General features: G+C 38.6%; 1 protein-coding gene across 14 annotated transcripts in view; it reads left to right on the forward strand.

Annotated features, from left to right (window-relative positions):
- LOC127434465 (netrin-G1-like) overlaps window positions 1-27,261 on the forward strand; it is a 148,206-nt gene that overhangs the window by 66,193 nt on the left and 54,752 nt on the right. The gene's annotated exons all lie outside the window — the stretch shown is intronic.

The raw sequence follows: 27,261 nt of genomic DNA on the forward strand, positions 1-27,261 counted from the left end.
TTTGTCCATTATATAATACTTCTAATGCATTTCTTCTCCCTGCTTTATAAATAGAAATTGCTTTTAACTGCTCACATTCTTTGCATTTCATGCAATACATCCATGGCAGATGGACAAAAGTGTTGTTTTGTGTGTGTTAAGGTTTGATAGTAAAACAAAAGGCAAAAGACAAAATCATGAATAAAACAAAGAGCAACTGTCAAAAAAATAAATAAATAACTCTAAAAGTGAAATTAGAATGCAATTACAAGAAATAGTTAGAGACTATTCATGTGTGGGTGTGTGTGTGTGTTTGTATGTTTGTGTTGCTACACCAGTTACTAGGTGTTGCTTTTGAGTTGAGAGACTGACATATCTGATGAAGACGGCTTATCAGAGTAGGCTGTAAATTTTAAAACTCCCTCAAGGCTGTGTTCTTATTAATACGACACAGCGATGATCGGTGAGTGTCATCTCTGGTGGATATTTATGAGAGCAGTGACTTGCTTCTGAAAAGGTAATCCAGAGTTCAGCGGGAGTGGCGTGCTCATTGTTTTGAGTTTTCTCCGAGCCTCACTGTCATGAAGAATTGCGATTCATCTTCCTTCACATGCTCAAAGGAAGCGTACGCTTCTTCACCCTCTGATATGCGTTTCTGCCTGATGGTACATGACTCTGACAGGAGGCAGACGACCCAAAGCACTGGACTTTCTGATCTCAGAAGAGATTTGCTCTATATCGTTTCGAAACATAGGAGCCGAGATGCAGTGCTAGAGCTAAGCAGGTCATCGAAATGAAAGAAAAGAGTGGAAAACATACACTTCGACCTGTGATGCACACTTAATGTTTGTTGTGTGGAGATGCCATAGACTATTACAGTTTTTCCCAATTGTTTACACTTGTTTGCTGAATCTGTGGCCCATTGTCCCAAAACTCTAAATACAAAACCACAAACACAAAATGCAAAACTCTACAAATGTCTAGCAAAAGCAAACACTGTATTCAAAATTGTTTTATCTCTTTCCAAATATATATATATATATATATATATATATATATATATATATATATATTTTTTTTTTTTTTTTTTTTTTGCATCAAAATGACACACACACACACACACACACACACACACACACCATATGAATAGGTCTGTCTACCACCCAACAACACACTGATGTGCTCAACACAAAACACTATTATGAATATCCCATCTGTAGGTTTATGCCTTTTGTATCCTCAGTGTTACACTGTAGCCAGTTGTAAAAGATTATTACAGTAATGTATACCTACTCAAACATACATAAACACACACACACACACACACACACACACACACAAATGCAATACAGTAACAAAAACATTGTCATTTATTTCCAAAATGCAGTATTTTTGAACGCTTGTTTTTTTTTTTTATGTAACACTTTCCATACCCAACAGGAGAAAACCGGCAAAAACATTCATTTTTTTTTTATTTTTGTACAGAAAACCCTTTATCTTACTGAAAGTGGCTCATTCTTTCAAAACTCTAAACACAAAAAGACAAAAATGCATGCAAAATGTAAGAAAAAAGAAATTAGGCTGCATCCTGCCTCCTGTTTTGGTTTGGCCACAGCACCTCATCTACATCACAAGCAATGTTCTCCCTGGCTAAACAGCAGAGAAAGAATCTTCTGGAGTGACAGATCCAGAGTCCGAAAGCCCCCACATCAACTTCACCACATGCAACTCCATTGCCTGGAGAAGAGGCATGCGTGCGAGGGGATGGCGGTCATCCACCATCCATCGCCATGCCGAAAAAAACTCTTCAACTGGCTTTAGTAATGGAGAATATGGTGGGAGGTATAGAACAATAAATTGTGGGTGGTTGATGAACCAGTTGCAGACCAGAGCAGCCCGGTGGAAACTCACGTTGTCCCAGATGACAACATACCTTGGCTGCTCTGGCCCACCCCTCTGCTCGGCTGGAATGAGAATGCCATGTAGTGTGTCCAGGAATGTGATGAGATGGGCGGTGTTGTAGGGACCAAGTTTGGCTTGGTGATGGAGGACGCCTTGCTGGCTAACGGCTGTGCACATGGTAATATTCCCTCCATGCTGTCCAGGGACATTCACAATGGCACAGTGGACAATAATGTTCCGTTCCCGTCCCCTTCTTTTGGCTAGGTTGAAGCCAGCCTCATCAAAGTAAATATAAACATGCTGAATTGCAGCGTCATCCAGCTCCAAGACTCTCTGAAACAGATAATAAGACAATATGTGAAATAGACCTAGAGCAGTCAATATGGTGAGGCACAATACACTGGATTACAGTGCTGTAATGTGTCTATACAGTGCTGAGATGATAGTAAATTCACAGTATAGTACTTACTTGCACATATTCATAGCGCTGTTCTTTAACCCTCTCTGAGTTTTGCTCAAATGGCACCCTGTAGACCTGTTTCATCTGGATTCAGTTGTGCTGTAATATATGATCCAATGTAGTCAAGCCCATCTGGTAAATGTTATTGAATATTGTGTTGTCTGCAATTACGTGGTTCTGGATTTCTCATAGTCTAATGGTATTGTTTGCCACCACCATGTTCACAATAGCAGTCTCCAGTTCTGGTGTGAACAGCCGCTGTCTTCCACCATGGCCTGGCCGTCTCTCAGTTCTGCAGAAGATCCACTAATATGATATGATTGGTTACAGTAAGCTAAAATAATCTATTTTCTTTCAATATGAAATTACATTACTGTAACATTGGCCAACAATCACTGAGTAACATAGGCCTACTGATATGTCGGACTGCAGTATACTACAGTATACATACATAAAGAGCATATTGTAGATGGTAGGTAACTTACTGGTTCTCATTTCTGAATGTACGGATGATAGATGCAACTGTGTAGCGGCTCAGGTTGAGCTGAACTCTCTGCCCAGCCTCCCTCATACTCAGTCCATGGTTGAGCACATGTTCAACCAATGTGTCCCTGATCTCATCTGAGACAACTGTCCTTCCTAATCCTCCTCTTCCTCCTCTTACTCTCACTCCTTCACCTCTAGCTCTTGCTTCACCATTGACTTCCATTTTCCTCCAAAACAGGAGAGCTCATCTGTGGCCTTTTATAGTGCTAAAGCCCTGATTTCTAAGTGAACAATTCAGCAACTAGTGTTTACATCCGTGAGGAGTGGGTGTTGCCAATAGGTGTATAGAGCATGGCATTATGATTGGGGTTGCTTTCCAAAGGGACTAAAGAGATTTAAATTTTGAATGTTGTGCCTAATGTAGAGAACTGTGTGTAGTATTTTGCAAAAAGTGTGATATAGAATTTAAAACTGAGTGTAAAGCAGGAATTGTGCTTGCAATTCCTGCAAGCACAATTCAATGTCTTATAGACAATCTTAATTAATGAATCATATCTGTCATGCTATCTTTTTAGATGATTGATGGTTCTTTGTATACTAAATAAACAATTTAGTGCAGAAACTGAATTAGCAAATCTTCCAGATCAGCATTAACTTTTTTTAAATTAATTATAAAATGTGGCACAGATAGGGGTCAAAGCTGTGAGTGTTTGGAGTGTTTTTTTTTTTGTTTTTTTTTTGTTTGTTTGTTTGTTTTTTTGGTCTTTCGCTTACTAAGGTCATTGACCAGGCATTCATTGAAGGGAGGATGCTATGAATTCCTTAAACTGTGCCATTGTGTCTGAGTCTTATTTTCAAGATCCACAACCAACTTTCCCAGCACACCTCAGGGACCAGGAATGGGCTTATAAACTGGCTCAATGCTACTATTATCCCCAAATAGGCCTGTTTAGTCTTTCCTTTTAGTGACTGCAGATAGACCAATCACAATTGATAACCCATTTATTAGTTATGTTAGGGTGTGTTCACTCTTGGCAGGTTTGGGTAGATTAAAATTAACTCTGGTGCGATTGCTCTGTTAGTGCGGTTCATTTGAACAAGTGTGAACGCTGCCATCCGAACCTTGGTGCGCACCAAACAAGCAGACTGAGACCCCCTGAACAGTGGGTCTCGGTCCGCCTCCAAACGAACTCCGGTTGCGGTTCGATTGATATATGAACGCAACATGGACCAAAGACGTCTAAACAGACCAATAACAGGAAGTAATCTGCCTTTATACTGACCTCAAGCATACCTGGTTCTTCTCATCATAGGAGCTATGTTGTCCATTACAGTTTGGTACAGGTGTCGGAACCGCCGTCAGCCGTCCTTGCAGCATACCTTCGATTGTGTGTGCAACTGAGGAATTCCTGGTGCTGTTTTGACTCCTTTAAACATTTTAATAGCTCTTTGTTTGTTCTCAGCTGGTAAAAATACCATCATATATATATTCACATAAATCTAATGAGCGCATTTAGCCCAGAAGCCAGCATTGTTTTGTATGTTCGGCAAGCTCTGTCGCAAAATATACGTAATATAAGCTGTCCAATCAGGTTGTGACCTTATCATTATGCCTTTTGTTTTGTATCTTTAGGTTCGGTGTTAAAAATGCCAGTGCGAATGCTAAGCGAACCAGGACTAAATGTATCATTTTCTTTTTTGGTCCGGACCAAGAGAACCGAACTACAAGTGTGAACACTTGAATATATTGGCCTATGCCATTTTTTTGATAGTGAAAGTGGAGATATGGCAGATAATTATGGGGGGAAAGGTTTAGGTCACTAGCATGAGTACCACGACTCGTGTTTGGAGCACATGTGCTAATTGCTAGGCCACTGCTACAACTAGACAATTATTATTTGTTTATAATGAATTAACTGAAAAATTAATTTGAATGTGATCTTTGAATAAAAGTTGTACCGCATTTCCATCATCATTTCCTTCCAATATCTTCAGAAAATGCATGATCATCTTAATAAAACAGACCAGATTTTAAAAGATGAATGCAGTAGTCATATTAAAACACATTTAACTCTATATCAAATGCTTTTCTTTTATCAGTGCAGCACTGTTGCATTTTTAGTTAGGCCCGGATACAGTTGTCTCCCTTCAGAATCGATGATATGGTGATTGATCATTTAACTGCGGTCCTCCTTGGCTGCTTGAACAAGCAGTCTTTCGCAGAGAAGTCAATGTGTTTTTTCTTTTTCTTTTTTTTTTTTTTTCCCCGGCCTGCTTGGCCTGTGCAGAGGCCAGAAACCAAAGGACAGATAATCTATTTGTGCTAATTTCAAGTTTCACCCCACAGCCCTCCCTCCACTTCCTGAAAAAGTAATTCCACTCTGCATCTTCATCTTGCCATCTCATGCACTGCGCTCGGCACATCAGCTCTTCCCCATCAGCACATTTCATTGGTCTGGTCATCTGGTGTTTCAGCAGTCCTCTGTTCCACATACTCTTTCACCACAAAACTTAATCTAATTGTGTTCTAACACCCTGACCTCAGATGATTGCAATCCGATTTGCATTTCTGTGATTTGATTTCAAGACTTTGAGTTTATGGTATTGTAACAAAGAAGGAATCATTCCAGTGCAAGTTTTCAGGAGTTGATATGCTCACTGATTTCGATGCATTTCGTTTGACCTCTTCATACCATTGACAATCTGCAGTAAGCTGCCGCCCAGGCAATTAATCTGAGATGGTCTGTGTGAGCGCATGTGGGCGGGTTTGGGTGGTTTATGAGGACATTTTTGTAGGTTACAAACTGGTAATTACAAGGGTATTATAATATAAATTTGGTTTATGAGGACATTTCTAGTGTCACCATAATTCAAATTGCTTAAAAACATGCTAAATATTTTTTTTTTTGAAAAAATAAAAATGCAGAACGTTTTTTGTGAGGGTTAGATTTAGGGGTAGGGCTAGGGTGTGTGTGTGTGTGTGTTTCTACTGTGAAAAATAAAATCGGAGCACAGAGATCCAAATGATTAAGTGTAATTACACACCCAGTTGATTCTGGCACCTCATTCATCACCCAGTCATCATGTTAGTAACAAATGCCATTTCCAGGCATCAGCTCAGCTAAGAAAACAATTTAACGTGTGAAAATACACACTTGACCCAACAGATACATAGCTGTTATCACTGCACAATGTCTTAAGCCATATCAATAGAATTTCTTAGCATCCCAGAATCCACCACCGAAATTGGAATTGTCTCTCTCTTTTTGCCCCAATAACATTCTTGCTTCACATTAGCTGTCTTGCCTCCCAAAAGATTTGTGTATTAATCCGAATGCAGGTGAAGTGTTCATTCCTGCAATTCCTTTGAGGAACTGCTAGTTGTTATGTTCTCTGGGCCTGCTAATCTGTGTCCACATCTGCTCAAATGCTGACCTTGATTCTAGTCTGTGTTCTGCAAGACCACTGCCCCTCATCAGCACTTTTCACACATATTTTCTCGACTAAGGGTTTTCTTTTAAGTGTTAAAGCTTGTAGTTGTTAAGAATAGTTTTCTGAATATAAGCTTTTAGATTTCTTTTATGTTAAGATAAATATAATAATATTTACTTAAGTTGAATTTTAGGTTAATTTTCAGTTAAAATTGTTTTATTAGAATAATTAAAATGTTTTCTTTTTTCTCTTAAGCATTACATTTTTTATTTATTTTTATTTATTTATTTATTTATTTTTTTTGATCGTTAGGGAGATTTTAAGACAAGATGACAGATAAAATATTTGGCTGTTATTGTTTTATTTGTTTAGACCTTTTCATTCATGAAATGTACTGTAATGTGCTGCACAGTGCTATACAGGTCTGAATATAAAATCATTTAGATATATGTAATAATATAATAATAATAATAATAAGAAATAATAATAAAAACAAAATAAAACAAGAAAGACAGAAAAGTGTACAAATAAATGTAAAACTATTCTTAAAAAAAAAAAAAAAAGGAATAAGGTAAAAGAAACTAAAAATCTTAAGACATCTCTTCTTGTAATGGATTCTGTGGTCTTATGTATTTGTATATAATGTGATTTTTGGCTTTGCGGTTTCCATGCTTTTATTTTGTTTATGTCTTGTATGTTAGTACTTGTAAGTCACTGTAAATCGAATATATAGTAGATATGAGTATGAGCCATGAATTAACATGCAATACTCATCAAAAGGGTTGAGAAGGAACATAGATCACATTCAGTATATGACAAGGAACAGGGCAAACATGAGGACTTCAAATATGCAGGAAATAATGACTGAAAACGTCCTGGTTACTTTCGTAACCTCCGTTCCCTGATGGAAGGAACGAGACGTTGTGTCGATGTAGTGACACTAGGGGTCACTCTTGGGAGCCCCAAACACCTCTGCTTTTTTGAAAAAAGGCCAATGAGAATTGGCGAGTGGAATTTGCATGCCACTCCCCCAGACTTACGGGTATAAAAGGAGCTGGTATGCAACCACTCATTCAGGTTTTGTGCTGAGGAGCCGAGACCAGGTCCTGGCCATTTCAGCGGGTAGTTCAGTGTTGTGGCAAGAGGGACACAATGTCTCGTTCCCTCCATCAGGGAACGGAGGTTACGAAAGTAACCTGGACGTTCCCTATCTGTCACTCACTTGACGTTGTGTCAATGTAGTGACACTAGGGGTCCCTATACAAAATGCCACAACTATCTGAACTGTGTTACGTGAACTGGTGGTGTGTGACGGGCAGACTGCTGTGTGCCTCATAGCCAGCACACCAGGCCATCACATAACCTCCCCCAATGCTCTTATGAGCGTCGAACGGTCCATCAGGAACAAGTTGACTGCCGAACTATAGGGACAGGCTAGCCCAGCCGAGGCCTCTTTCCCACTCTTTTCTCCCCAAAAAGAGTGGAATTTGTTAACTGACTGGGAGCCATAAGTGTCTGCGTCGGGGGGTGTCCCTCCCAAGGGGAAGACTCCGGAGACCACACCCCGCCCAAAAAGGGGGGGGGGGTATTTTGAGTGGAATGTCACATGGTCTTACCGAGTCTTGTCGGAAGTATGTCATGTGGAGAGGTCCCATGGTAGGTCCTACCCAAAGAGGGAGGAGTTTCTACAGAGCATGGCGACCGGGGGCAGAGGGGCCTCTGCCTAAGGAAGACACAGTTTGCTGACATGGAAATGATTTTGCGGAAGATATCACAAGGAGCACCTACCTCAGTACAGGGGCTCATTAGCGCACATACTGGGCCGGTCAGCAAGTTTCTCCGTAAACTCAACTGCCAGAGGGCTAAGGAGGAAAGTCATCCAGGGATCACAGTCTGTGAACACGATTGGGAGTCAAGAGCGCACGTCTTCACCTCAAGGGAGGGGAAAGGCACAATGCGCAAGCGGTACATCTGGCCAGCTGTCCCGGAACTTACCTGCTCGTGCCTGCCAATACACGGGACGAGACCGGCTCAACCCGGAGATTGTAGAACCTCGCAAAAGTGTTGGGGGTTGCCCAGCCCGCTGCTCTGCAGATGTCTGCCAAAGAGGCACCACTGGCCAGGGCCCAGGAGGCCGCCACACTCCTGGTAGAGTGGGCTCGTAACCCCGCAGGGGGTGGCACGTCCTGAGCCTGATATGCCATCGCGACGTGGCCTCAACACGGAAGACAGCGATCGTGGCCATCAGAAGCAGAGAGATAACAAATGCAACCAAGAATAACACACAAACGGAAAGGCATCTTTAAAAAGACTCTTTTTGTGAATGAAAATATACTCTTTTGGAATATACTCTTATTTTCACTCTGCCGAAGTGCCCAGGGGCATTCTCTGCACTCCACAGGTGCAGAGGGGCAGAAGCCGCTGAAATGCACTGTATATCCAGCAGTTTTGAGGAGCGTCTTTGGAGGGAATTGAATTCAGTGCACTGAATACAACCGCTCGGCTCCGAAGAGAAAATCTGAATGAGTGGTTGCATACCAGCTCCTTTTATACCCGTATGTCCGGGGGAGTGGCATGCAAATTCCACTCGCCAATACTCATTGGCCCTTTTTCTAAAAAGCAGAGGTGTTTGGGGCTCCCAAGAGTGACCCCTAGTGTCACTACATCGACACAACGTCGAGTGAGTGACAGCTAGGGAGCTAACAAGACAAGGCACACAAGGGATAACCAAATACAGACAAGACAAGGACATCAATATGACCAATATAAAGTCAAAATAAAAACAAAAATAAAATGCAAGCACACCTTTACACATTTGTAAATACCTAGACTAGGATTTGACCACCATTATGTAATTTATTTCAAAACTATACAGTACATTTTATATATATATATATATATATATATATATATATATATATATATATATATATATATATATATATATTTATTACACACACACAGACACACACACACACACACACACACAGGTGGCCAAAAGTTTGGAATAATGTTCAGATTTTGCGGTTTCGTAAGGAAATTGGTACTTTTATTCACCAAAGTGGCATTCAACTGATCACAAAGTATATTCAGGACATTACTGATACTGTAAAAAACAGCAAATTTTTAAAAAAAAAAGTATTTTTTGATCAAATCTATACCGGCCCCATTTCCAGCAGCCATCACTCCAACACTTTATCCTTGAGTAATCATGCTAAGTTGCTAATTTGGTACAATAAAGTCCCTTACCATTATATCAAACACAGCTGAAAGCTATTTGATTCGTTAAATGAAGCTTAACACTGTCTTTGTGTTTGTTTTTGAGAGTATGCAATAGACTGTCATGTCAAGGACAATATTAGGTCAAAAATGTCAAAAAAGAAACAGCTTTCTCTAGAAACTCGTCAGTCAGTCATTGTTTTGAGGAATGAAGGCTATATAGTGCTTGAAATTGCCAAAAAACTAAAGATTTCATACAAAAGTATACACTACAGTCATCAAAAACAAAGGACAGCTGGCTCTAACAAGGACAGAAAGAGATGTGGAAGGCCAGATGTACAACTAAACAAGAGGATAAGTACATCAGAGTCTCTAGTTTGAGAAATAGACACCTCACATGTCCTCAGCTGACATTCTACCCACTCAACACCAGTTTCATGTACAACAGTAAAGAGAAGACTCAGGGGTGTAGGCCTTATGGGAAGAACTGCAAAGAAAAAGCCACTTTTGAAACAGAAAAACAAAAAGTAAAGGTAAAGGATCTTTACCCCATTGAGCTTTTGTAGGATCAGCTAGACTGTAAAGAGTGTGAGAAGTGCCTGACAAGACAGCCACATCTATGGCAAATGCTATAGGATGCGTGGGGTGAAATGTCACCTGAGTATCTGGACAAACTGACAGCTAGAATGCCAAGGATCTGCAAAGCTGTCATTGCTGCACGTGGAGGATTTTTTGATGAGAACTCTTTGAAGTAGTTGAAGAAGTTCTAAACATTTCTTTCAAATTGTAATAGTAATTTTTCATGTTATTAATGTCCTGACTATACATTGAGATCAGTTGAATGCCACTTTGGTGAATAAAAGTACCAATTTCTTTCCATAAGAGCAAAATCTGTACATTATTCCAAACATTTGGCCGCCAGTGTACACACACACATACACACACACACACACACACGATAAAGGGTGGCTGATATTAACTTTTTGGCCACCAGCCACTGTGGTATTCCAAAGTCACTGGCCACTCAGCATTTTCACTGACCAAAACCACCCATTCCACAAAACTGATAAAAGTAACTGGAGACTGTAACTGCATGCATTTGTTTGGACATTTTATTTGAACAAGATTTATGAACAAGCAGGACACAGGCCTAATGATTTAAGTAATCTCTTAGAATATCTGAAGGCAAACATGACCAGTTACAACAGGAGTAGGATAGAACATGAGAAAAACTTTGTCAATAATTGTCCATTTGACCATGGAAGTCCAGATTATAAACTTTTTAAACCTCTTTAACCATTCCAAATTGTACTTGCCTTCATGAAAGATTACCATTGTTCTTCCATTTTTTAACAGTGGCATTTGTAATAAAAAGGCCATAACCACAGGTCAGACTATGGATGGCTCCACATTACTGTGGTTAGGCTAATGTAGATAGTTATTCTAAAAAAATAAACTATAGTAATTGTCAGGGCCGTTTCTACCTATAAGCAGCATAAGAGGCCGTTTAGAGGCCCCGGGCCACCAGGGGGCCCTGTAAAGAAAGGCTGTTTTTTTTTTTTTGGTTTTTTTTTTTTAATATACTAAAGGCTGTAAGTAAGTCTCAGGCAGCTGTTATAGCTCAATTAGACAGTTATATGGATGGGTTGGGGGCCACCAAGTAGGACTTCACTTTGGGCCCCCATATGCTCAGAAACGGCCCTGGTATTTGTATTAAAACACTAATAGCCTTTAACTATAACTTTCATAGTTAATAATTCCATGGAGTACAAAAGGAGATTTTAGCTAGATTAAACTCATTCGCCATTCACTTTCATTGCACCTTTCCCATAAACATTAATCTTTTTTTCATTTGTGGAAGAAAAAAAAAGGTTTAGATCAGGATAAACGTGAGTGAATGATGACAGAATAATTATTAATACTAAAAATTGGGTCTTATAGATTTGCCTTATAGATTCTAATTGATTTAATATGCATCTATACATGTTACCAGTTAGTGTTACTGCAGCAAAAACATTTTGGTTTGGATGATGATGTGTATTTTTGTAATCGATATTGATTCATGGCACACTGTTGTCATCTACGTCACACGAGAGGCAGAGTGAACTGGGTCCACTCATGAACGGGCTTTGGAGAGTGAGCAGAAGTAAACAATTATAGTGAAAAGGACTTTAATATTGATTTGTTTCTCACCCAATGTGATCGTATCGCTTTAGAAGACATTCATTTAACCACTGGAGTGGTATGGATTACTTTTACTACTACTGTCTGTGCTTCTTGGAGCTTTAAAGTGCTGTATGGACCTACAGAGCAGAGATATTCTTCTAAAATCTTCGTTTGTGTTCTGCTGAAGAAAGAAAGTCATAAACATCTGGGAAGGCATGAGGGTGAGTACATGATGAGAGAATTTCCATTTTTGGGTGAACTATTCCTTTAATGAGGTTTCTTACCAGATGCAGTTTTTTTTTTTTGGCATTTCTCCCAAAGACAAACTCTGCTGAGATCGGCGCCATGGTGTTTTGTCACAGGACTCGGTGTGTCAAAAGTTTAACCCTTTACAGACAGCCCAGAGTGTCCTGAACTGAGATCAGTTGGCTTAAATGAAATGAAATTAAACATAGCTTATAGCATAGACAAATCACAATGTCCGTGCTGGAGGACACGGGGGTCGCACAAGGATATATGTAAAGTTAATTCATTCTTTCACATTTATATAGTGCTTTTCTAACACTACACTCAAAGCGCTTTACATAGTGAACAGGTAGTTCTTGTCAACAACCTACTGTGTGCAGCATAAACCTGGATGATGCGACAGCAGCCATAGTGTGCCATAACGCTTACTACACATAACCTATAATAAAATTGCAACTTACAGAGTTTTAGAAAAAAACAAGTCCCATCTGGGCTTGTTTTATATATATATATATATATATATATATATATATACACACAGATTTAAAGAGTATCTTCAACTGACTCATCTACTTTGTTGTTGTTGAGTATGTAGTAGTTCTCAAATAGCATCACTCAAAGAAATGGAAGGTGACACCTGCCTTGTCAGCCTTGTTGCCATTAGACCTGCAGAAGTTCATTTAAAGCATCTTAAGTCACCAACAGAATCACTGACACTCCCACAGTCCAGAAAACCTCTCGATTTATCTATGTGTCTTTCTTTGTTATCTCTTTTTTCCCTCTCTCTCTCTCTGCCTGACCTGTGCAATCTCTTTAATTTATGTTCAGATAACAGATTTGCTTGTTAATGTTTCACTGCCTATAGTATTCACCGACTTTAATACAGAAAGCCTCTGTATTACATATTGCTTAATTTCTGTCTCTCTCTACCATCAGCTCTCCATAATATGATACACACTGCTTTAAGAGTTCCTCATGCAGTGCACCTGCAAGACTGTGGAGGTATAAAAAAATAAGGAGAGAGAGAAATAGAGAGTAGAAAGGTTGTCCTGCAAAACAGAGGCAGAATGCACTCTATCTGGGTAGCCCAGCTGTCAGGTCCCAGATGTGTGTGTGTGAGCATGTGTGTATATCATGCTGCGCTGATGCGTGACTGCCATGCTTGGTCAGGATTGAAAGAGAGAGGGCTAATCTTTCTCTGTTCCATGTGAATCATTCTGCAGTTCATGTTTAATTAGCTCTCATTAGACAAAAATAGCTGGTGTGCAGTTTGTTTGTCAGGGCAATTGATTTTATAAATTATAAAGCAGCAATTTATGATGGCAATCTAAAGGCAGACTCCATCCTTGAGGAAAAGTCCATCAAATACATCACACTAAATAGTGGCAAAATTTGAGGTCTTTGAAAAAGAGCAGTCATCTGTAATCTGGAAGTTTTACATAAATGTATTTAGTTAATTTGTGCCAGTGTTGGAAGATGAAACCTAAAACATCTAAGTCCACATCCACACTTATCTGTCTTCGCTTGAAAACTTTTCACTTTCCTAATGTCATTGTTTTCCAAAGTATGCAGTAATAGAGAGTGCTTTCGAAATGCTTCATATTCAGCAGAGGAAAACGACATTCTAGTGTGGATGAGAGGCATAAACATTGTGAAATTAATGTGTTTTCAAACGAAAACGTATTAGTGTGGATGTAGGCTAAGTTCTGTTCCAAACCCATAGTAAGCTTACTCTCTATCTACTGCCAAACATAATTATTCATGTATTATCTAATTTTGAATGGATTTGAAACACTCTACAGACAAATTCATGTGCCACAAAACATTCATGAGAGACTCACAATTGATTCCAACAGAGTTTGACATTAGCATGTTAAGCCCTGTACACACATGCAGCATCTTTCAGTGACAAAGCGACTAGTTCTCATTCATTTTCAGTGAGAGCAGGCGACCTCTGGCAACTAGATGTGGGCGTGGCGAGCAACAAGACAAAGTTGAGAAAAGTTTAACTTTATGCAAATGAAGAGTGACTTTTGGGAGCAACAACCAATAAGAGTGTCAGTGGTGCTCACGTCACCTGTCTCCATTAAGATAATGGATTCGAGTGCAGATTAGATAAAAAGCTAGATAATTTTTGACTGATGTGTCGTATAGCTAATGAAAAGATGAAAACAACGATATGAGAGTTGTATATATCCCTGATACCAATTCGAAAAGATTCAGAGTGGAAAACCGTGGACTGTGTTTGTTTGTGTTTGCGCTTTTATGCACGTTGTGCAGTTATAGCATGTTACTGCCGTACTGTCGACAAAGACTTCGGCTTTTGGACCCGCGATCTGATCCACCCTCCTCAGCTTCAGTCAACATCACTGAGGGCATGGAGAACACACGCTCCCGACTGCATTTTTTCATCAAACCCCCTGTTCAACTGCACATCCAGGGGGCTCGGACATGTCATTCAAGCCAAGATGAGCCACCCTCCCCGGCTTCGCTCACTGCGAGTTAGACCCTGGAGCACATGCACTCCCAATGCATTGACAGTCATTTTTTCCACTGATTTTTCTTTGCCATTCACCCAGGGCCTTTAGCCTCTGCCTGAAGCTGAGAGGCACCACCCTCCTCGGCTTCAGTCACCATCACCGAGGGCCTGGAGGATCCACTCCTTCCGACTGCATTTTTTCATCAAACCTCCTGTTCAACTGCACATCCAGGGGGCTCGGACATGTCATTCAAGCTGAGAGGCGCCACCCTCCTCGGCTTCAGTCCTCATCACCGAGGGCGTGGAGGAACCACTCCTCACGACTGCATTTTTTCATCAAATCCCCTGTTCAACTGCACATCCAGGGGGCTCAGACATGTCATTCAAGCTGAGAGGCGCCACCCTCCTCGGCTTCAGTCACCATCACTGAGGGCCTGGAGGAACCACTCCTCCCGACTGCATTTTTTCATCAAACCTCCCGTTCAACTGCACATCCAGGGGGCTCAGACATGTCATTCAAGCAGAGATGAGCCACCCTCCCCGGCTTCGCTCACTGTGAGTTAGACCCCAGAGCACACGCACTCCCAATGCATTGACTGCTTTTCATTCAATTTGCATTGAGAGCAGGTGTGCTCAAGGCTTCACTGACAGTGATCGAGGCAGTGGCTAAAGATCATGGGTGAACGGCAGAGCAAAAGCTCTGAAAAGTCAATTTACATCTGTATGGCGAAAAATTAACAGAAGCATCTTTATTGTAAGTAAAAGTTTATTTTCATTGCAACATTTAAAAATGTAATGTTCTTTTCACATTGTTTATAAAATGCATAAATATATGGAATGCATTATTATATATTCCCAAATAATAAAAAAAAAAAATCTTCATGTATGTTTTGGTTTGTGTGGTATTTTTTACATTGGAATATAAACAAATTGTGTGTTTTGAACCACTTTCATCATTTGGTTTACGTAGTTACTACAAGTGGTCTATTGACGCCTCCAAGTGGCATTTTGTTTTGGATGTACACTTACATAAATCATTATGGAACAGAGTTTTGGTCATATCGACTTCAAAATTGTGTCAGACCTTCATCAGACATGTGGCTTTGCAGCCTGCGCATAGTCTTGCATATAAAAAAGAAAAAAAAAGAAAAAATAGTATTTTATAAATAATATTTGCGGTCACTATTCAAAATATTTGAATAGCTCAAATTTTTTTATACTACAATTATACATTTTTACTCTTGAATAACAAATGTCTAAGTGTCTACTTTCAAACGAGCCCAAGTGTGTGTTTGTAGACTAAAGGGTTCAAGAACTGGAGGAGTTTTACTTTGGGTATGTTGTTTTCAAGCTCATGCACAAAAAGACGCCGGATGTTTAAGCTAATGGTGCAATACAAAAAATAAAAAAATACAAAATAATAATTAAAATATAAATAATTACCCACTATTTTATAAAATATAATAGTGGGTAAAATAGTGAATTACTGTAGATCATGTAGATTTGAAGAATTTGTATTAATACTTGTCGGTATTGAATGAAACATAGAATTTAACCAAAAAGTAGTATTTAAGTAGGCAGTGTAAAGTTTCTGCCTGGCTTGGGGAACATACTTCTTGTCGGGAGTGTGCCTGTAAAGCCATAAAATGCTATTTTGGTAAGCAGTTCATTAGGTTTTGGAGCAGAGCTGTAATCTAATTAATAATCTAAAAATTTTAAAATCTTCAAGCTGATAGAGTATTTGTGTTGTGTACTTTAAGTGTGTGTGTGTTATGTCCTTCAGTGTTCTGGTTTCTCCATCACTTGTTTAAAGATGCTGTAAGCGATGTTAGCGTTCTGAAGCTTTCACGTGACTGAGCCGTTGAATTAACCACGCCCCTCATTCCAAAACCCCGCCCTCCAAAGAATTTTGAGACCAAAACCAAGCAAAAGAGCAGCATTGTTTTTTCCTGTGGCTGTCAAATTCAACAGTGGCACAATAGCACCCTCAACTGACAAACATGAATCACAGCCTCAATGACCCGCTTCAAATACAACACTATGAGAACGAGCAAAATGACTGACAGGTGAAAAGCGTCAATGTCAGTGGTCCATGGACACATTTTTGTTTGCTATTTACAAAGTCTACAGCTGTAACAGAGACTGGTGAGATATGTCAGGACACATTCATTAATATCTTCAAGGTAATAGAAACATTTTTTGCATACTTTTCCATGAAAAAAAATAGCTTACAGCACCTTTAACAGGAGGTGAAGTTGATGGGGAGTAAATACACCACTGCTTTTAAATATTTATTTTTAAGCCCGCCAAACAGAAACCAAGCTCATGAGACTAAACGTTCTCCTCACTAAAACGTGAAAATGCTATTTTTTTTCCACTTGCTATGAACAATGAGACTCACGGTATACTAAAACAGGTAAATAATTATATTCCACCAGCCTACCTATCATTGTTTTTAGGAGTCCATACACTACCACTAGTCCCATTTGTAAATAAGTGTGTGCGTTTAATGTGGTTGTCAGTATATTCTTCTTTGTGTGTGTGTGACACTGAGGGACAGTGAGCTAACCTCGCTCCGGGACACCTGGTCAGCTCTGTCTTGTAGTAGTCGGCCAAGTATTCCTCGAGGCACCGGGCCAGCTCAGTCTCTCGTGGGGATTGTTCAGAAATGTGGTGTTAAAAAGTGCACACAGTCCAGAAAAACAAAGAGTTGGTGCACAGTTATACACTCCCTTATCATGTTCCACTGCCAAACATGTCTGAACTTTCCCTCGTCACTTTCGAAGGCTGTCTTCCTTCCACACTGGCACGATCGCTCCACACGCACACGCTCTTCCACCAGCACACTCTCTTGGTCGGGCCATGGTTTATGGGGAGAGCGTCTCTTCGATGCTGAGAGCAAATTGCCTCTGACACCACCCCTTTTACCTGTATCTGACTGGTAAGCTCCAGCCTGCCCCCAGTGTATGGGATATGTAAAAATGGAAGTGTGGTTTCTAAACCAAAGTGTACCCTAACTTAATGCCACTCAACATCTCATGGTTGTATTCCTGGTAGCTTGCCAGGTAAATTTTAGTTTACAGTAGTTTTTGTCAACCCTGGGCTTTAGACACCATGAAAGTGGGTCTGCCTTTACCAGTGTTCTTTGCCCTAGTAATTTACATTACACAGCTAACCTGCTCCGTCTGGGTAACCGATCACTAACAGATACTAAACCAATCAGCAGTGAGTAAAGTGACATCTCCGATGCAATGAAGCCACTCCCCCTTGTTTCTTAAAGTGCACTTTTCAGAAAAAAATCTTAGAAATCCACAAAAACAAATCTTCACAATAAATTATTTATTTGAGAGTCTAAATATAAATTTTCGGCAGATGGAGTCTTGTGTTTTGTTTAAACACACTGTAATTGTTTTTCATTTTATAATTGTTTTTCATTTATCTACTCTAGCCATAAAACAAAATATCAATGAAAATATAAACAGATTAATATTATAATATATCTATTTATAAAACAGCTAGTAAGATGGACTATTATATACCTGCCAATAATGATCGATTTTAAAATATTAAAGGGATCACCTTCATGCCATGCCATATGTGTATGACTTTCTTCAGCAAAACACAAAAAGATTATAAAGTCGTTCCTGCTGCAAAGCCAACAACTTGTTTTAATGAGCGTTTCTTGTTCACTATCTTTCAGTGTGGTCTTATCGTCTATAAAACCACAATGCCACATCAGTTATTTACCTAGTTCCAATTTTTGAAAATTGGGTGGCAAGTTAACTTCATAAAAGACAGCAAACTCTGAGTAACAGTGAGTTGAACAAAATCAGCACAGACAAAAATCTTTTCTGAAAAATGTTCTAGGATCAAATCTCTCCATTCTGAATGCCAGACAATTCACTCAAACAAAAAAGAAAGCCTCCTCTCAAACCTCCCTACTACTCCAACCGGTATTAGAAAACAAACATACGCAATATTTATGCGACACACGCTAAACACACTCAATGCTACCAAATTAAGTTCAAAGTTAGTAAACACACTTACACACGTTCCTAACCTGCAACAAGCTGCTAGCTATCCCCAAACAATGTTTGCAAGCCATCACATCCAAGAAACCGGCCAAACTCAACCAGCAATAGCTAATATAGCTAACGCGAACACCACTGCTTGTTTTACTACAGGAACGTGACTATTTCATCACACACCCTCACTCTACTAATGCACAAATGGCAATATGAAACATAACACACGCTACACTCCAACATTAAACACAACACATACAAATCCCGGATGAGGCTCACGCTAGACTAAAACAGGTAGACAATTGTATTCCACCTACCTGCTTATCGTTTGTCTAGGGGTCCATACCCTACCACTACACTTCCAAGAACACACAGCCTCCCGCATGACGGAGCATGGACCTACAGAACTGAGATATTCTTCAAAACATCTTTGTGTTTGCTGAAGAAAGAAAGTCATACACTGGGATGGCATGTGGGTGAGTAAATGATGAGAGAATTTTCATTTTTGGGTGAACTATTGTTTTAAAAGCTTAATCATACAATTTAAAACCTTAATCACGTGATTTGTTTCACCCGATTGTGTGTTCGCTGTAGACGCCACTCATTTATGTGCTTACACTTTTGAACTAATCTTAAACTCTGGCTCAAAGCCTGAGTTCACAGAAAAAGTTGATGAGCAGCCTCATGGTAGCTATTAAGCCTGATTAGATTGGTTTGGTTTTGTCAACTCGAAACCAATCCTGTAACCCTAAGTTTGTTCAGTGAGTTTAATATAGCCTACAGGAGTGTCTGATCTGAGCAATCAGCAAGCCAAGTAAACTTTGCTGATAAGTATTTTACCTGTTTGGGATTAAGTAATGAGAAAGGGTGAACCACTCAGATTAACAATAATGTAGCAGTCAACCAGAGACTGAGAAGTTCAGCGCTTCTCTGTGAACAGAATGTGCTATCTTTTGGGACTTTGCTGACTGAGTGAGCACTGTGTTAATGATAACATGCTGAACATGTGGATGCCTCTAGACACCCTTACTGATTACCAGCAGACTGCCTCATCCAACACATTCAGTCAGAGGAGACAGACCGTAGTCTAAAGTGTGTGAGCAAACCAGTCTGCCTGTATTGCTATAAACTCTTTGAACATTCTGATACAATACACCCTGAAGAGTGAAGACAACAAATTATTTTAAAGAGGCCATATCATGGAATTTGTGTTGCTATTTAGAAATAAAATAGCACTATCTAGACATAATGTTCAATGCTAAGCTCCCTCCCCAGTCAACCCAGACCCTTTATGGAATGTAGCAAAAATTCATTCAAAAGTCATTAATTAATCTACACAATATTGACAGCTATGAGCATATTATAAACATGACTGCCAAGTTTTACATATCAAAGCCTATTCAGTATTAAGCAACTTGGCCCAATCTGATGAATGACAATGTGAACTACTCTGTTAAATCTTACTATCTGCACTATGTAAGATTTATTGGTTAAAAATGAACAAATTGCCATTATTGATTAAGTACATAAACAATCAGTGTTCAAAACAATGTCCTTATTCATTTTGGTAAGCCTATAAAAATAATTTGTATTTTGCGCTGTTGGGTGGGATTTGGTGCAAAATTGCTGGCTTGTGTCGTTCCTCTTTACGTCATGACGTCATGTCTGTAAACACTGGAAAGAAGTGCCGGCTGTCACGTGTTCCGGCTGAGGACGCTGTTCAGTTCAGTCAGTCACAATCACACAGTTCAGGATGGCATTGCTGCAGTCTAAATTTATGTTTATCTGTTATCCGTTTGGCGAAGTTGTTTACCTGCTATAATGCTTTGAATTGGATACAGTATGTTGTCTGGTAGGGGTAATGCTTTTTATGAATCGAACATTACTCGTGTGTTTACCGATCGTGATCCGTTGTCAGGAGAAGTTACTGTGCATGTTTACTAATACGTATGACTTCTGAAATTGACTTCTTGTACATATTATTTTCATGTTTAATAAAGTATATTTTATCTCCATTATTGCTCGTTTTATGTTTTTAGTTTACAGTGTTATTAGGCCTACAGTTTCACTTGCTTTATTAAGTGTTAATTTTTTCAGTTTTTCGTTTTAGTCACAGTTTTAGTCTTTTGACAAAAATTTCCTTTAAAAATAGTATTTCGTCATGTTACATTAATTCATTTTAGTCAATTTTACAAAAATGTTAGTCAATGAAAAGAATATCTTTTACTTGATGATGACGTGCAAAATGGACAAAAAATTATGTATCAAACTTACAGTAAAATTGTACATATGCCTACTGTCCTTGTTGTGAAAAACCTGAGCTCCTGAAATAATAATGAATACACTGAAGTTTTAGCTACTTTTTAGAAGTTCGCCTACTGTACTCTGAATTCTTCATGCTTTAGAGACTTATTAATTTTCCGTGAAAGGATATTGCATTGCGTGTAGCGTGTTTTTTTATGGAAACAGTGTGTTCACATGTTCATTTGTTTCGTTGTGCATATGTAATTTCCATAAATGTTGTGGATATATTGATGAATCTCATGTATAAATAGGATGCGTTTGAATGAGGTATTTACCCCGTTTTAAAACGGTTTAAGCGGTGTTAGCAAGATTAACTCATGCAGATCAAGTGGAGAAATGCCTAACACACTGGATTAATGGATTAAATAAATCCATATCTAATATCTTCTTCTGTTTACAGATTATCAAGATGTGTCTTCTGTTTATATCTTGCACTGTCAATATTGCAGTATAATTTTTATTGCCATATTTTCATAAACAGTATGCTTTAATAAAATAATTTAATAATCTTCATGATGCACCTTTTTCGTCTTCATTATCGTTGACGAAATCAAAAAAAAACTTTCGTCAACAAACGTTTTCATCATTGATTTCATTGACAAGATTAATAATGTAAAAATAATGAAGTCTTACATTGAATTCGAATCAGCAGTATCATGAGTTTCACCTCTTAAATTGATAATACAATACAATGCAAACATTAATAGTCGATAAAACACTTGAATAATCATATTAAAATATACTTGTTACAGGTGGTGGTTCAGGAGAGTCCCCTGTTCTCTATGTAAAAGTGCTAGTTGAGTGTAGTGTCAGAAAAGTGTACAATTCATTCTTTCAAAATATGTCAATAAGAGTGTTGTTTTTCTTCATCAAAACAAGTAATATTTCATTTTTAAATGTTTAATTGTATAACATAATTATATCAATATGAAAATAGCATGTTATCACTCCGGCTCTGAATATCTTCCAGTCATGATCACACAGGCAATGTCCATGTAACCTCAAATCATGAGATTCATCTGCCAGAGCAGTAGTGTCGAAACACAACGGACGTATTATATTCTACCGCAAATTGCTTGCAATTTAAAATGTCAACCACAGATGTTGCTAGAGAGCACAAAGTTACCTAGTGCAGCTTTAATAGAGGCTGTTTTCCAAACAATTCCACACATTTCATGGTGAGGACATTGCTATTCATTTCACAGTTTCACAAAGAGGTTAGCTAATCATAACAGGCCATTCTGTACAAAAGTAACAAAAGCATGTTTAAGGTCAAAGAGAGGATGAAAAAATTCCATTATATCTGTCTTGGTGCAAGAAACCTTGACTAACATTATAAGTGGACTTAAGAGGAAAAAAAAATGTGACAAATGTAGAGTATGTCTCCTTTTAAATAAAGAGGGTTATCATTTTAGCAGTTTTTCAATAATAAAAACGTGCAAATGTATGATTAAAAAAGGAGAAGTGTTAAAAACATACAATTTTAATTCAATCAGGACCACTTCCATCAAATAAATACTTCACTTGAATTCTTGAATGAACACTTTATTACTTATAGACAATTAAGCAGTCTGTTGGTGGTATGGTTCTGTTCTGGGCAAGCTTTCCGCCCATCCATGCAGCCATGCATGGACAGAGCAGGAAGTGCAGCAAATATAAATGTGCTGTATGTTTCAACATTTACCAACAATTTCCAAATTTTGCAGATTAGAGGGTATTTACAAGCAAAAGCATATTTCAACTTTGAAATCAGTAATTTCATATAAACATTAAATGCAGCCAATGTGACCAGTGATTCAAGCATATTTTGTGGTATGGTGCATTGGGAATTATGTGCAGAATTCATGTCTGGATCTCTGTTTAGAGGCACATTTCTCTCACACTGTCATGAAGCCTCATTCCTCCTGCGTTTAGTTGATTTGCATTCCACTCACTCAAACCATTTCTGTCTCTGTCTCTCTCTTTATCTCTCTCTGATCTGATCACTCACAAAAGGCACAGCCCTTTTTCTGTTACTCCTCTTTTACAGGATGCTCTGCAAAGGAACATGCTGCAATCATAGCACAAATTGATTAATCATGAGTTTAAGGGAAGAGAACAGATATTGTTGATTTGTCATTGAATTATGAATTTCAGTCATGTCATATTGATGGATATTGGTCTTGGCGGACTAGATCTGCTAATGCTGATGCTGCTGCAGAGCAAGTACGGAGACTTGCTACTAGTGATGGGAAGTCAGATTTATTTCCATTAACCGGTTCTTTCAGATGATAAACTGGTTAAAAAAAAAAGATTCAGCAGTCATTTTATGTCATCATGTAATGACGTAACTAGTATGTAACATCCCGGTGTCATGGTATTCTCGCTAAACATTCAAATAAAGCTATATGTGAACGCATATATCTGATTATTACCTTTTATTCAGTTAGGTTATAATATTAATGGTGTTTATTTTCATCAGTGTTTCATTCTGTGATCCTGCATGTCGAATAGCCTACAACTGACAAATATTGATTACATCCTGGATCAGTTTCCTACATTAAAGTTTTGCACCTAAAGCACCAAATAGACACACTGATGCACAAACATGGATACTAGTCTTTTGCATTTCACATCATTTTAGTATGTTTTTGCTGATACATAAGTTAATGAAATTCAGATTTCTTGGAAATGTCCATCACAGTAAGCTACACAATTAATTTAGTCCAATTAAAAAATACAAACACAACTAGAAAAGTAACATATTATTGATAATTTGTATTAGAAACATCATCATCATGATTGGCTACCCGATTACATGTCAAAGGACCAATCAACATACACCATGCAAGCCGATTGGCTTAACATGTCACATGTGAGTGAGTCAATTTACTTATAGATAACAAGCTCAAGAACATATCAGCTTGTGCCACATAAAGTTTCACGGCTGAACTTGGGTCGTATATGCAACTTCAGTGTGAAAAAACAACACATTCAGATGCTGTTATTTAGTTTTGATTCTTAGGGTGAAGAATCTGTGTGCCCTGAATGAAGATGTCCCCTGCCACAGATATGGACAAGCAAATACCTATGCACGAATAACAGCACGTGCATGTGTACACAGCTTAGTACTATAAGCTGCACTGAACTGAGGTGATGGAGGGATTTCTACAGCATAAAGCCACACTGTTACCCCAGAAAAAGGCTGATCCCATTCAGAGTTTCCAACAAAATCCCCATCTCATTCAAAGCCATTGACTGGAATAAAGCTATTAGCTCCCTCCAGATTAGCACTGTAACGCAAGAATTATTATGTAAATGTGTCACAAGCAGAGCTAACTTTAAGTCATTTCTAGCTGAAGAGGAACATTTGGGATGTCATTAGCTAGCTTGCTCTGTGCAAGGTCCTCCATTTTAAATATTAAGGCTTTTGACTGCATCTATTGTGTTCATTGGGACTTCAAGAGAGGGACGAGCTGTGTTTTGAAATTATTTTCACCTATTCACCAATCTTTAATTTTAGTCAGTGGCAAATATTCTGCATTCATGGGAATGACCCATTTAATTAGTAAGAGGGGGAGGGTTGACTGGTCTCTCATAATATGCCTGTTGACAGATATCTATGAGTAATCCCCTCATTGACCTCACCTTCACTCACTGCCTCTGATAACCCCAGTCCTTTTTGCCACCCCAAACCATCTGATGTCAGAGCCGCTCCTGAGTCCTGACGTGTATATTAGACGTCACCCAGCTTTATAATCACAAATACATTTCTTTCAATCAGCTATGTGTAGGAAGCTTTTCCATAAGATATGAATGTATATTGTGCATTCTGTCAATTCAAGACAAGAAAAATGTATGAGGTGCATAGATCCAGTTTTTCTCTCCTCACTCTGAGCTGATGCCTGTCATACTGGACGGATGAAGGCACAAAGCGCTCTAGGATTCTGATCGCGGACTGACCTCTGACCTGGGGCACATCTGTGCATTTCAGGCTGCCTCTGATGATGGATTAAGAGTCTTTAATCAGAGCGTCTGGGGAGAACTTGGCAATCTGAGCCAGGCCAATTCGCCAGCCCCATGCAGCCTTGCATCATTACAACACAGATATCCCCTGACCTCCCCTCCCCGAGTCTCCCACAGACCCAACACATTAAGATTTAAATACATCCCTCATCTGCCACACTACACATTCAGCAATCGAAGAAGGTCACGAACCCTTGTTTTGCCGGAATGATAATACTGAAACACAAGCTGTTCACTGCAGTGGTAAGAAAGGGCTGGAAAACAAGACTACAGATTGATGTGTAAAAGCCAGATTCGTGAGTTTTGTTAAAGATGTATTCCCACAGAGATTCTCCATCAGAGGGAGAGCTGTGTTTTTTTGTATGGTCATGGCAGGCATGTGGTGAGCTCAGCTGTCAGGCTTATAGTGGCTTTTCTGGTGCTTGCTCTGTGAGATGCTTTGTAAACCAGAGTGGAGCTTTGCAGATGAACTGAATTTCAAAATCATCTTCTTTGAGTTGTGTAACAGTTGCAATGTGAATGTCTTTTTTTTTTTTTTTTTTTTTTTAGAAAGGGTAAAGTTGTCAAATTGTGTAAATATTTGAAGAGCACCCATTTCTGTCAGACTAATAGAGTAATTTTACCTTTCATTGGTATGCTATATGATGCAATGCATGCATCATCATCATTAAGTTAAATTGGAAGTATTTTTGCAAGTGCATATACTGTACAGATAATGCATTTTGTTTGTTTAAGCTTCTGTGCTTTTCAGTCTGATTTATGTCTGATATTGTTTATCTCTATATGCAAAAAAAAAAAAAAAAAAAGAAGAAATAAAAACATTATGGTGTTGGTAAATATACAGCCTACACAAACAGAAATCCCCACAATGAAAATGGAATATTCTTCATTTTAGCAGAATCTCTTTGACGTTTATCTCACAGCCTTCTCCCGGCTGCGCCTTTATTATTCCCAATACAATACACAAGTAAATCAGATTTATACAGTAAATACTGATTTATCAATTTACTGAATCTCTACCTGTAAATCTAAATGTTATGACCTCCAAATAAAGAAATACATCTGGAAATAAATTGATAGCTATAGCATTAGTTTTGAAGGTGTTGATCAGTCACCATGTTTTACACTCCTGTCTCTACAAATGTTTGCTAAACAGGAGTGTGTTTCCACAAAAACAATGTTATTCAATGCTTAACTACCATAGTATGATGCATGGTTGAAGAAATGAACTAGCCAGTAATGACTGTTTCCTGAAACTGTAGTAACTTTGTCGCACATCCGCCATTCGAACCATGTTGGTTCAACAATATAGAGCTGTGATTACTATCGTTAAGCAGATGGTAGAGTAATAATTTCTGTGGAGATTGAATGGATGTCAAATTACAGCACTTTACATAGACATCAGAAAGCCATTTATTCCAAGAAAGCTACTTAAGACATGAAAGCGGCATCCGGGTTTGTTCTGTTTAATCTGCATTCTCTTTACACACATGCACTTGTGGCTTGGTAAGTTTCCCCTCTTACCTCATACTTCGAGGTTCCCCTGGCACATTTGAGCACATAGGAACATACACACTCTTCAAAAACCTATAAGAATGCCACTTACACATTTACATGGGCGCATAATTTGCATTCCCTTAAAGAAACCTAGGTGTTCCCTTTCTCTTAATCCCATATGGATACCGGCCTCGCTAGCATGACGTTTCAGAATGCTTTTTTCAAAACCCTCGGAATAAGCAGTTTTCTTAAGTGCTTGTAAATGGGGTCTTAAGTCTTACAGAATGAAACATAAATATGGAATGAAAGATATAAAAGCCTCAGCAAAGTCAAATGACAGCGACACGATTATGCGATGATGTTTGCGAATGTTCGTTGGAACTACGTTTTCAGGAAACTCCAAATCGTTGAACTATGTTGGTAAGGATGGATCTTGCAACAGTAGTTGGCTAACAATGCTTTTGGAAAACGCACCCAAGATTGTTTTTTTATGTTGGAACATTGACTTATTGTTGCATTTATTTTATTTTATTTATTTTTTTGATTAAAACTTGATAGTTCGTTATTATATTCATTATTATATAAATTATATACACAAAATCTGAGTTATATATTTCCAAGGCAGTCTGACAAGTGGCATTTTATTGCACTTTTTTAAGTAGGAAGATGGAAATTGCAACTTTTAAGTTAAATGAAAAGTTCTTAGCCACACCAGTTTTTCAGTATCTTGTGATTAACTCCTTGACCCTTGAATAATATGAATGTCTTGTGGCTTAAATTCACAATCAGGACTCTTTAGTTAAAGCTCTTTAGATTGTTAAATGAATAGTTTATTTGTTGTAATTTCAATGACAATGTTTGGCTTCAGGTTCATTCAGATTTATTCTTATTTATTCTTATTTATCTCCTGACTGCATCCAGCTAACATTCTTATTTAGCAAGCTTGAAGCCGTCTGGTAATTGTGGGCTTACAGTCCTAGTCATCGTCCACAGTCTTCTGTTTAGAGTACAGAATGTCCATTAAATATCCACATGAATTGTCATGTTTGTTGCTCGTTGGC

This window comes from Myxocyprinus asiaticus, chromosome 44 (genome assembly GCF_019703515.2).
Source record: "Myxocyprinus asiaticus isolate MX2 ecotype Aquarium Trade chromosome 44, UBuf_Myxa_2, whole genome shotgun sequence".
Lineage (NCBI taxonomy): Eukaryota > Metazoa > Chordata > Actinopteri > Cypriniformes > Catostomidae > Myxocyprinus > Myxocyprinus asiaticus.